Source organism: Mytilus edulis, chromosome 5 (genome assembly GCF_963676685.1).
Source record: "Mytilus edulis chromosome 5, xbMytEdul2.2, whole genome shotgun sequence".
Lineage (NCBI taxonomy): Eukaryota > Metazoa > Mollusca > Bivalvia > Mytilida > Mytilidae > Mytilus > Mytilus edulis.
Window position 1 is genome coordinate 36,845,378 of NC_092348.1, and position 10,079 is coordinate 36,855,456.

Consider the following 10,079-nt stretch of genomic DNA (forward strand, 5'->3'; position numbering starts at 1 on the left):
GGAAACAGACACACAGTAAACACCAGGATTTTTAACCGTATTAAAAATACCGGTAGAGGAATCATACTCTCCTACTTGATTCTGAAGGATCTGAGTATATGTAACTTTATTCCTACTGACATTGGTTGAATAACAACATGTAATTTCGCTGTAAATGCAGGTGGAAAAGTTTCAAAATTCCTTTAAAAAAATACAATATGCACATAAACCTACGAGCACAAGCATACAACTTTTGCAAACATATGTCTATTGTACTTGTTTAATGTTCAATGTAAAAAAATCCTGATTCTTGAATGTATACTGTCTGTATTCTGTTTGTACAAATGTTTATTTTGTATTGGCTGCAAAACAAATCACCTTATTTTGTCAAATTTTTACAATTTATACCTAGGTAATCTTGTGTGATAAAGAATTCGATGTATTCTATATTTCGAATGAAATACCATTGCTTTCATTCCAGTAGACAATTTCTGAAAAAATGTTGCTATACAAATTGTACTTTACTTTCTGAAAGATTTTCTATAATCATTTTAAAAATCTACAAATTTAGGAATTAAATGCTCTTGTGATTATAATTTATACGAATTGAAAAGGTGTTCACTCTTATTTAATGCCCAGATAACAATTAATAAATGCAGTTTATTTCAAAATGTATTTAAAGGGGAACTAGCTGCCAAATTCATGTTCACCGATTTGACTCAAATTCTTATATTGTATTAATAGCAATGTAAAACATTTTTCGAAACTATCAAAAGTATAAAATAAACAATTTACAGGACATGGTCTCAATAAGATGTAGCTTCGTTTCGTGTGAATTTTAGCCAAGACGCCATCTAATTAACTATCGAGTTGACCTTCTATGACCATATAAGCTATGTAAACATAAACATAGATATGAATAGATTAAGCCACTCGTGCAAAAAAATTTATGTTTATCGTCGTTTTTACCTTTATTAGAATGATTTTGTGTAGATCGAATCAGTTGATCAAATTATTTACCTAGTATCATTTTCAATGTTGACATTCTTTTCCTTTAAATACCCGTACACGGACAATGCATGCGTTACTCTATCTCTTTCTACGGGGTTAAATTGGAGTTCACATGAATACGGATTTAATGAGGTCGAATTATTCACTTGCAAGTGAATAAGTCATTATCAATGTTTATTAGCTTATTTTATTTGACAAAAAAATGAACCATTTTAGCTGATAACAGCAAATTATTACTTCACTAGTTCACTTTCATTAATGATCGAATAAAAAAAATCATACATTTGATTTTTTTTTATATATCTCGTAGCTAGTGCCCCTTTAAATAAATTTGAAGCGCTTGTCAAGTCTAGTGAGCCAATAAAAAATCAACGTGAAACGGGATTTCCTATTATTTTAATACTAGAATATCAAGAACCTTAATTAAACATGAGAGTATGAACATTTGCATATGTCTAATAATTAAATGTTGATATAAATATTCAGCTTGAAGATAAATCCAAGCATTCACATTGATGGAAAAGAATTCAATTAAATTCAATAAATCTGAATTAGCAACATGTTGATATTATGCTAATGGTTTCATATTTAGAAGCCCCTAAATGTTACTTATGCTGACTAATAGTGAATGATGAAACACGAGTGGAATTTATTCACTATGCCACAAAAGGATGATATAAAATATTTAAAAAATCACAAAACCACCGGGGGGGGGGGGGGGGGGGACGTTTAATTAGCTTCCATAACTAATATGGTAAGCTGTTAGACCCAAAATAGTGAATATTTATAGTCAAATGTGCTGGCCTTGTAGTCTAAAGTTCAGGGGTTGTCGTTGATTCATATTTGTTCTTAGTAAATTGTTTTGTTATTAAACTCAACATTAAGATTCCCCATTGAATTGTTCCTTATTGTTCATACTTTACCCAGCCACATGCTGTATGTTCCTGTCTCAAGTCCGGAGTCAATAATTCAGTAGTTTTCTTTTGTATTATATCATATTTATAGTACGTTATTTGTTCCTTTTGTAACAACAAATTGAATTATTTTACAAATGTCATTTCAGGGATTGTTATGTCTGACTATGCAGTATTGGTTTTCCCCATTGCTAAAGGTCGTATGGTTATCTTTAGTATATCATTCGATATCTGATGGAGAGTTATAAAGGTGACAGTTATATCCCATCTTCTTATTTTTATATTGTTTAAATCATAAATGAAACTGACACTATGCGTCTTCATTAGACCCTCATGCGCATTCTTTTGTATTATATCATATTTATAGTACGTTATTTGTTCCTTTTGTAACAACAAATTGAATTATTTTACAAATGTCATTTCAGGGATTGTTATGTCTGACTATGCAGTATTGGTTTTCCCCATTGCTAAAGGTCGTATGGTTATCTTTAGTATGTCATTCGATATCTGATGGAGAGTTATAAAGGTGACAGTTATATCCCATCTTCTTATTTTTATATTGTTTAAATCATACATGTAACTGACACTATGAACAATAAGGAACAATTCAATTGGGAATCTTAATGTTGAGTTTAATAACAAAACAATTTACTAAGAACAAGCCTTGATTTCTTTAATTATTTTACAAAAATGTGTTACAGATTTATACATTCTATATGATATCGACATATTATTTACATTTTCAGGATACATTTGGCCAGAATTGATTGATGCAGCTAAAAATATTTGTTTCGGGGCAGTCCTAGGACATCTCATACGCAACTTTGACCAGTCAAATATGTCTAGTTATCATGTACACTTGCTGTTCATTTTAGGACAGTATCAACATGATTCATTTAAATAATGAATTAACATAACATTTTGTTTACTTGTTTCTATTTTCATACATAATTATGCATTGTTCAATAATTATGAACAGAACTAAAACAACATGACTCCCTTACATTGAAATATATTATTCATTAAAAAATAACATGACATAAAATCATGAATAAATCCAAATATTTGACAAAGAACATGATGTTGAATCGATTTCTTGTCATATCTTGCATCAAAGTGAGAGAAAATAATACAAATGTTTTACAAAGATATTATAAATAATATTTAAGAAAAATTCAAATAGAGATAAATAATGCAAAATATTAATAATTTCATATTTTGATGATAACATTCATACAGAAAATGGTGATTTCAGAACCTATTGTCTTTTTAAATTTTGAGATTAAAAGGCAGAACACTGAGTTATAAACGGCTGAACAAGAACTTATATATCAATTGAGTTTTATAGATTTACCAGTTTTTAGATATTTAAAAATATATATTTTGAATATTTTAGTATATAGTTTAGATTTGGCCTTTTTATTTGGGGGGGGGGAACGTTTAATTAGCTTCCATAACTAATATGGTAAGCTGTTAGACCCAATATAGTGAATATTTATAGTCAAATGTGCTGCCCTTGTAGCCTAAAGTTCAGGGGTTGTCGTTAATTCATATTTGTTCTTAGTAAATTGTTTTGTTATTAAACTGAACATTAAGATTCCCTATTGAATTGTTTCTTATTGTTCATACTATCACACTTTACCCCGTCATATGCTGTATGTTCCTGTCTCAAGTCCGGAGTCAATAATTCAGTACTTTTCCTTTGTTTTATTTCATATTTGTAGTACGTTATTTGTTCCTTTTGTATAACAACAAACTGAATTATTTTACAAATGTCATTTCAGGGATTGTTATGTCTGACTATGCAGTATTGGTTTTTCCCATTGCTAAAGATCGTATGGTTATCTTTAGTATGCCATTCGATCTCTGGTGGAGAGTTATAAAGGTGACAGTTATATCCCATCTTCTTATTTTTATATTGTTTAAATCATAAATGTAACTGACACTATGCGTCTTCATTAGACCCTCATGTGCATATCAAGCCTTGATTTCTTTAATCATTTTACAAAAATGTGTTACAGATTTATACATTCTATATGATATCTGCATATTATTTACATTGTCAGGATACATTTGACCAGAATTGATTGATGCAGCTAAAATATTTGTTTTGGGGCAGTCCTAGGACATCTCATACGCAACTTTGACCAGTCAAATATGTCTAGTTATCATGTACACTTGCTGTTCATTTTAGGACAGTATCAACATGATTCATTTCAATAATGAATTAACATAACATTTTGTTTATTTTTTTCTATTTTCATACATAATTATGCATTGTTCAATAATTATGAACAGAACTAAAACAACATGACTCCCTTACATTGAAATATATTATTCATAAAAAAATAACATGACATAAAATCATGAATAAATCCAAATATTTGACAAAGAACATGATGTTAAATCGATTTCTTGTCATATCTTGCATCAAAGTGAGAGAAAATAATACAAATGTTTTACAAAGATATTATAAATAATATTTAAGAAAAATTCAAATAGAGATAAATAATGCAAAATATTAATAATTTCATATTTTGATGATAACATTCATACAGAAAATGGTGATTTCAGAACCTATTGTCTTTTTAAATTTTGTGATTTAAAGGCAGAACAAGGAGTTATAAACGGCTGAACAAGAACTAATATATCAATTGAGTTTTATAGATTTACCAGTTTTCAGATATTTGAAAATATATATTTTGAATATTTTAGTATATAGTTTAGATTTGGCCTTTTGTATTTTATTTTGTGTTGAGGAAGTGTCAAAAGATGTAACACTGAAATGTGTAACTGGATTTAGTACAAATTTGGCCAAAACGCAGCAAATAGTATATTGTGCCACAGTTAGGTACGATTATTGATTGTTGTGTGTTGTAAAAGTCCAGTGAGACCAAAAGTAAAATCACAAAAATACTAAACTTCGAGAAACATTCAAAACGGACAGTCCCAAATCAATTGGGACAATATCCCTAATGCGCCTTGAAATGAGGAACTCAAAAGTTACGTGTAAACAAAAAAACTCTGTGTAGTGATATTTGACATTTTTCTATGATAAACAAGTGACTGAGCTTAACCATTTGAGTTAATTTCGAAAGTAGGGGAACACAGAATAAATGTGTAAAATCTATGGAGCTATTAAAAGTGTTCAAAGTATTAAATTTTCAAAGAACTTATTGTGTTGAAAATGGGATTTTTTACCATGAGGAGCCGCACCACAAAAGGATACTCGGGGTTTGCTAATTTACGGAAAAAGTAATCTCACTTCGTACCCCGAAAATTTAACCACATATGTCAAAATGTCTCAGCTTTGACACGAGTCATCACACATATCCAAGTTAACGATATGGACTGAGCAACAGAAGAAAACGTTACCATTACCGCCTATGGAGAAACTAATACGCATCTTGACCCAAATTAGAAGCTTAATTCCAGAAGTTTTCAGACAGAATTATGGATGATTACACGATGGTTATTTATTTATACCTATTTATCATAAATGGTTTAAGATAAATATTATTGATAAAGATCAGCAAAAACTCAATGAAATTTTCGCTTTTAAAATGCATTACTTGCACGGGGATGAACACTTTTTTTAGGTACAATCATAACTTTATTTACTTCCGAGAGATCCGAAAGGAATTTGTTTACTATATTGAAAAAGGCAAGAAATAACTTTAAATATTACTAAATTGTAAGTAAACATGACACAATATAGTCTTTGTTATGTAATTATCACTCTGGTCTACATGAATACCTGATAATCAAGGGAGATAATACACTTCATACGAGTAAAGTGAGATACATCATCGCATGTGCTTTTAACCAATGATTTGACCCCTGGTTAGAAGATATCATATGCAAAAAAAAACAGAAAAAAAAACATTTACATGTTTTAAGAAAATCTTGAATTATTATTTTTAATGCACTTGAGCAAAACAAAAGATATTGTCATTTCTCAGTGAAAAAAGGGGGAGGGTCAAACCTTTTTGAAAACAATAGTTCTGCGCCTATTCAACTGTTAAGCTAGTTAGCTACTACCCATCGCCTCTAATATAAAAGGTTTAAATGAAGGTGGCTACGCCACAAGGGAGAAGCATTTGTCTTTCTTTGTGCTTAAACTTTCAAGAATTAGATTTTTCTCTCTCAATAATACTTATGTATATAAATCAAATGATTACATAGCCTGAGTATTTTTTTTTGTATTATTTCAGTTCCAGACATATTATTACTTTTTAACCTGAAATAGCAAACTAGAGGTATTAAAAAGTCCTGAATAACTGGAAAGCATTTTGTTTTATTAGGCAAGCTCTAAATTGTTTATTTATGGTATTTATGCAAATGAAATTACAGTCGGTATGTTAAAAATATGCTAATAAGAAAACTTTTGCTATGGTCTTGGTATTAAATGAAAAGGCTTAGTTACAGATCGTTTCGACTCAATATTTCGAGTTAAATCTTGCGGCAACTGTTTCTCACGTAACACTGCAAGCTATATTTAGCACTATTTTGATCTGTCGTTATTTAATGACTCCATAATACATTTGATGTCACAATGTTACCTTTAAAACCTCATGTGGATTTTTCACTGATAAAAAGGTTTTCACTGAAATACATGTGAAAAACATTTTTTCTCAAATAGAATTATTCATGTTATTTGAAAGGACAAATTTTGAAAATTTGCACTATATTGCACTCTAATTATATAATAAGGATGACTTTCCCAGTAGTTTAGAGTGGTTTCCACAGCCTTAAATACCAGATTTCCACTAGTAAGAATAATTATTTTGGTGTTGGTTTTTTATAAAATCTTCATTTTTGCATAATTTCTCTGTCAAAATGCACTTTTAGGCACAGGGTCTGTGTATTGTAATTAAAGGTTATACTCAGAAGTGTTGTCCTTGTTTTGACTAGTGTAGGTATTCTGGAAGAAATTCATTATACATACACATTGTACTAAAAAAAATGAATATAGCGACGAAAGTGTCATAGCCTTATAGTGCTGAAACAACTTATATTTTTTTTTTCAGAAATGGACAAAAATACACAGATATATTCAGAATGTTATACTGGTGAAAATCACATAAAAATATTTGGAAAAATCAGAGGTATGGATTTCAATATGAGGAACTCAAAAGTTACGTGTAAACAAAAAAAAACTCTGTGTAGTGATATTTGACACTTTTCTATGATAAACAAGTGACTGAGCTTAACCATTTGAGTTAATTTCAAAAGTAGGGGAACACAGAATAAATGTGTAAAATCTATGGAGCTATTAAATGTGTTCAAAGTATTAAATTTTCAAAGAACTTATTGTGTTAAAAATGGGATTTTTTACCATGAGGAGCCGCACCACTAAAGGATACTCGGGGTTTGCTAATTTACGGGAAAAGTAATCTCACTTCGTACCCCGAAAATTTAACCACATATGTCAAAATGTCTCAGTTTTGACACGAGTCATCACACATATCCAAGTTAACGATATGGACTGAGCAACAGAAGAAAACGTTACCATTACCGCCTATGGAGAAACTAATACGCATCTTGACCCAAATTAGAAGCTTAATTCCAGAAGTTTCCAGACAGAATTATGGATGATTACACCTTGTACACCAACGAAAAGGATGGTTAGTAGTTATTTATTTATACCTATTTATCATAAATGGTTTAAGATAAATATTATTGATAAAGATCAGCAAAACCTCAATGAAATTTTCGCTTTTAAAATGCATTACATGCACGGGGATGAACACTTTTTTTAGGTACAATCATAACTTTATTTACTTCCGAGAGATCCGAAAGGAATTTGTTTACTATATTGAAAAAGGCAAGAAATAACTTTAAATATTACTAAATTGTAAGTAAACATGACACAATATAGTCTTTGTTATGTAATTATCACTCTGATCTACATGAATACCTGATAATCAAGGGAGATAATACACTTCATACGAGTAAAGTGAGATACATCATCGCATGTGCTTTTAACCAATGATTTGACCCCTGGTTAGAAGATATCATATGCAAAAAAAAACAGAAAAAAAAAACATTTACATGTTTTAAGAAAATCTTGAATTATTATTTTTAATGCACTTGAGCAAAACAAAAAATATTGTCATTTCTCAGTGAAAAAAGGGGGAGGGTCAAACCTTTTTGAAAACAATAGTTCTGCGCCTATTCAACTGTTAAGCTAGTTAGCTACTACCCATCGCTTCTAATATAAAAGGTTTAAATGAAGGTGGCTACGCCACAAGGGAGAAGCATTTGTCTTTCTTTGTGATTAAACTTTCAAGAATTAGATTTTTCTCTCTCAATAATACTTATGTATATAAATCAAATGATAACACAGCCTGAGTATTTTTTTTGGGTATTATTTCAGTTCCAGACATATTATTACTTTTTAACCTGAAATGGCAAACTAGAGGTATTAAAAAGTCCTGAATAACTGGAAAGCATTTTGTTTTATTAGGCAAGCTCTAAATTGTTTATTTATGGTATTTATGCAAATGAAATTACAGTCGGTATATATGTTAAAAATATGCTAATAAGAAAACTTTTGCTATGGTTTGTATTAAATGAAAAGGCTTAGTTACAGATCGTTTCGACTCAATATTTCGAGTTAAATCTTGCGGCAACTGTTTCTCACGTAACACTGCAAGCTATATTTAGCACTATTTTGATCTGTCGTTATTTAATGACTCCATAATACATTTGATGTCACAATGTTACCTTTAAAACCTCATGTGGATTTTTCACTGATAAAAAGGTTTTCACTGAAATACATGTGAAAAACATTTTTTCTCAAATAGAATTATTCATGTTATTTGAAAGGACAAATTTTGAAAATTTGCACTATATTGCACTCTAATTATATAATAAGGATGAGTTTCCCCAGTAGTTTAGAGTGGTTTGCACAGCCTTAAATACCAGATTTCCACTAGTAAGAATAATTATTTTGGTGTTGGTTTTTTATAAAATCTTCATTTTTGCATAATTTCTCTGTCAAAATGCACTTTTAGGCACAGGGTCTGTGTATTGTAATTAAAGGTTATACTCAAAAGTGTTGTCCATGTTTTGACTAGTGTAGGTATTCTGGAAGAAATTCATTATACATACACATTGTACTAAAAAAAATGAATATAGCGACGAAAGTGTCATAGCCTTATAGTGCTGAAACAACTTATATTTTTTTTTTCAGAAATGGACAAAAATACACAGATATATTCAGAATGTTATACTGGTGAAAATCACATAAAAATATTTGGAAAAATCAGAGGTATGGATTTCAATATGAGGAACTCAAAAGTTACGTGTAAACAAAAAAACTCTGTGTAGTGATATTTGACACTTTTCTATGATAAACAAGTGACTGTGCTTAACCATTTGAGTTAATTTCAAAAGTAGGGGAACACAGAATAAATGTGTAAAGTCTATGGAGCTATTAAATGTGTTCAAAGTATTAAATTGTCAAAGAACTTATTGTGTTAAAAATGGGATTTTTTACCATGAGGAGCCGCACCACAAAAGGATACTCGGGGTTTGCTAATTATAGGAAAAAGTAATCTCACTTCGTACCCCGAAAATTTAACCACATATGTCAAAATGTTTCAGCTTCAAAACGAGCCATCACACATATCCAAGTTAACGATATGGACTGAGCAACAGAAGAAAACGTTACAATTACCGCCTATGGAGAAACTAATACGCATCTTGATCCAATTAGCAAAATCAAAAGCTCAAACACATCAAACAACAACTGTCATATTCCTGACTCGGAACAGGCATTTTCTGTAGTGGATTGAACCTGATTTTATAGCTAGCTAAACCTCTCATTTGTATGACAGTTGCATCAAATTCAAGATGCATATACGACAACTATATTAGTCTTGTTCATAATGAACCAAACCTTAAAATATTCGACTGAATCTATAAGTAAAATTTTCATTTGTTTTTTAATACAAAACGAAATTGAGATATGTATGTCAGCCGGTAGTCATAGTTTTTTTTCTTAAACTGCACTCAATAAAACTGACGATTATTAACATAATGTAAAATATGTAGTAGTCGGCATATGTGAAAATTTAACAACCATGATTTAATTTTTAATGAAAGCTATCAAGAAAGACACAAAATTAATATAACCACATTCGGGATGGTTTGCATAGAAACATACTT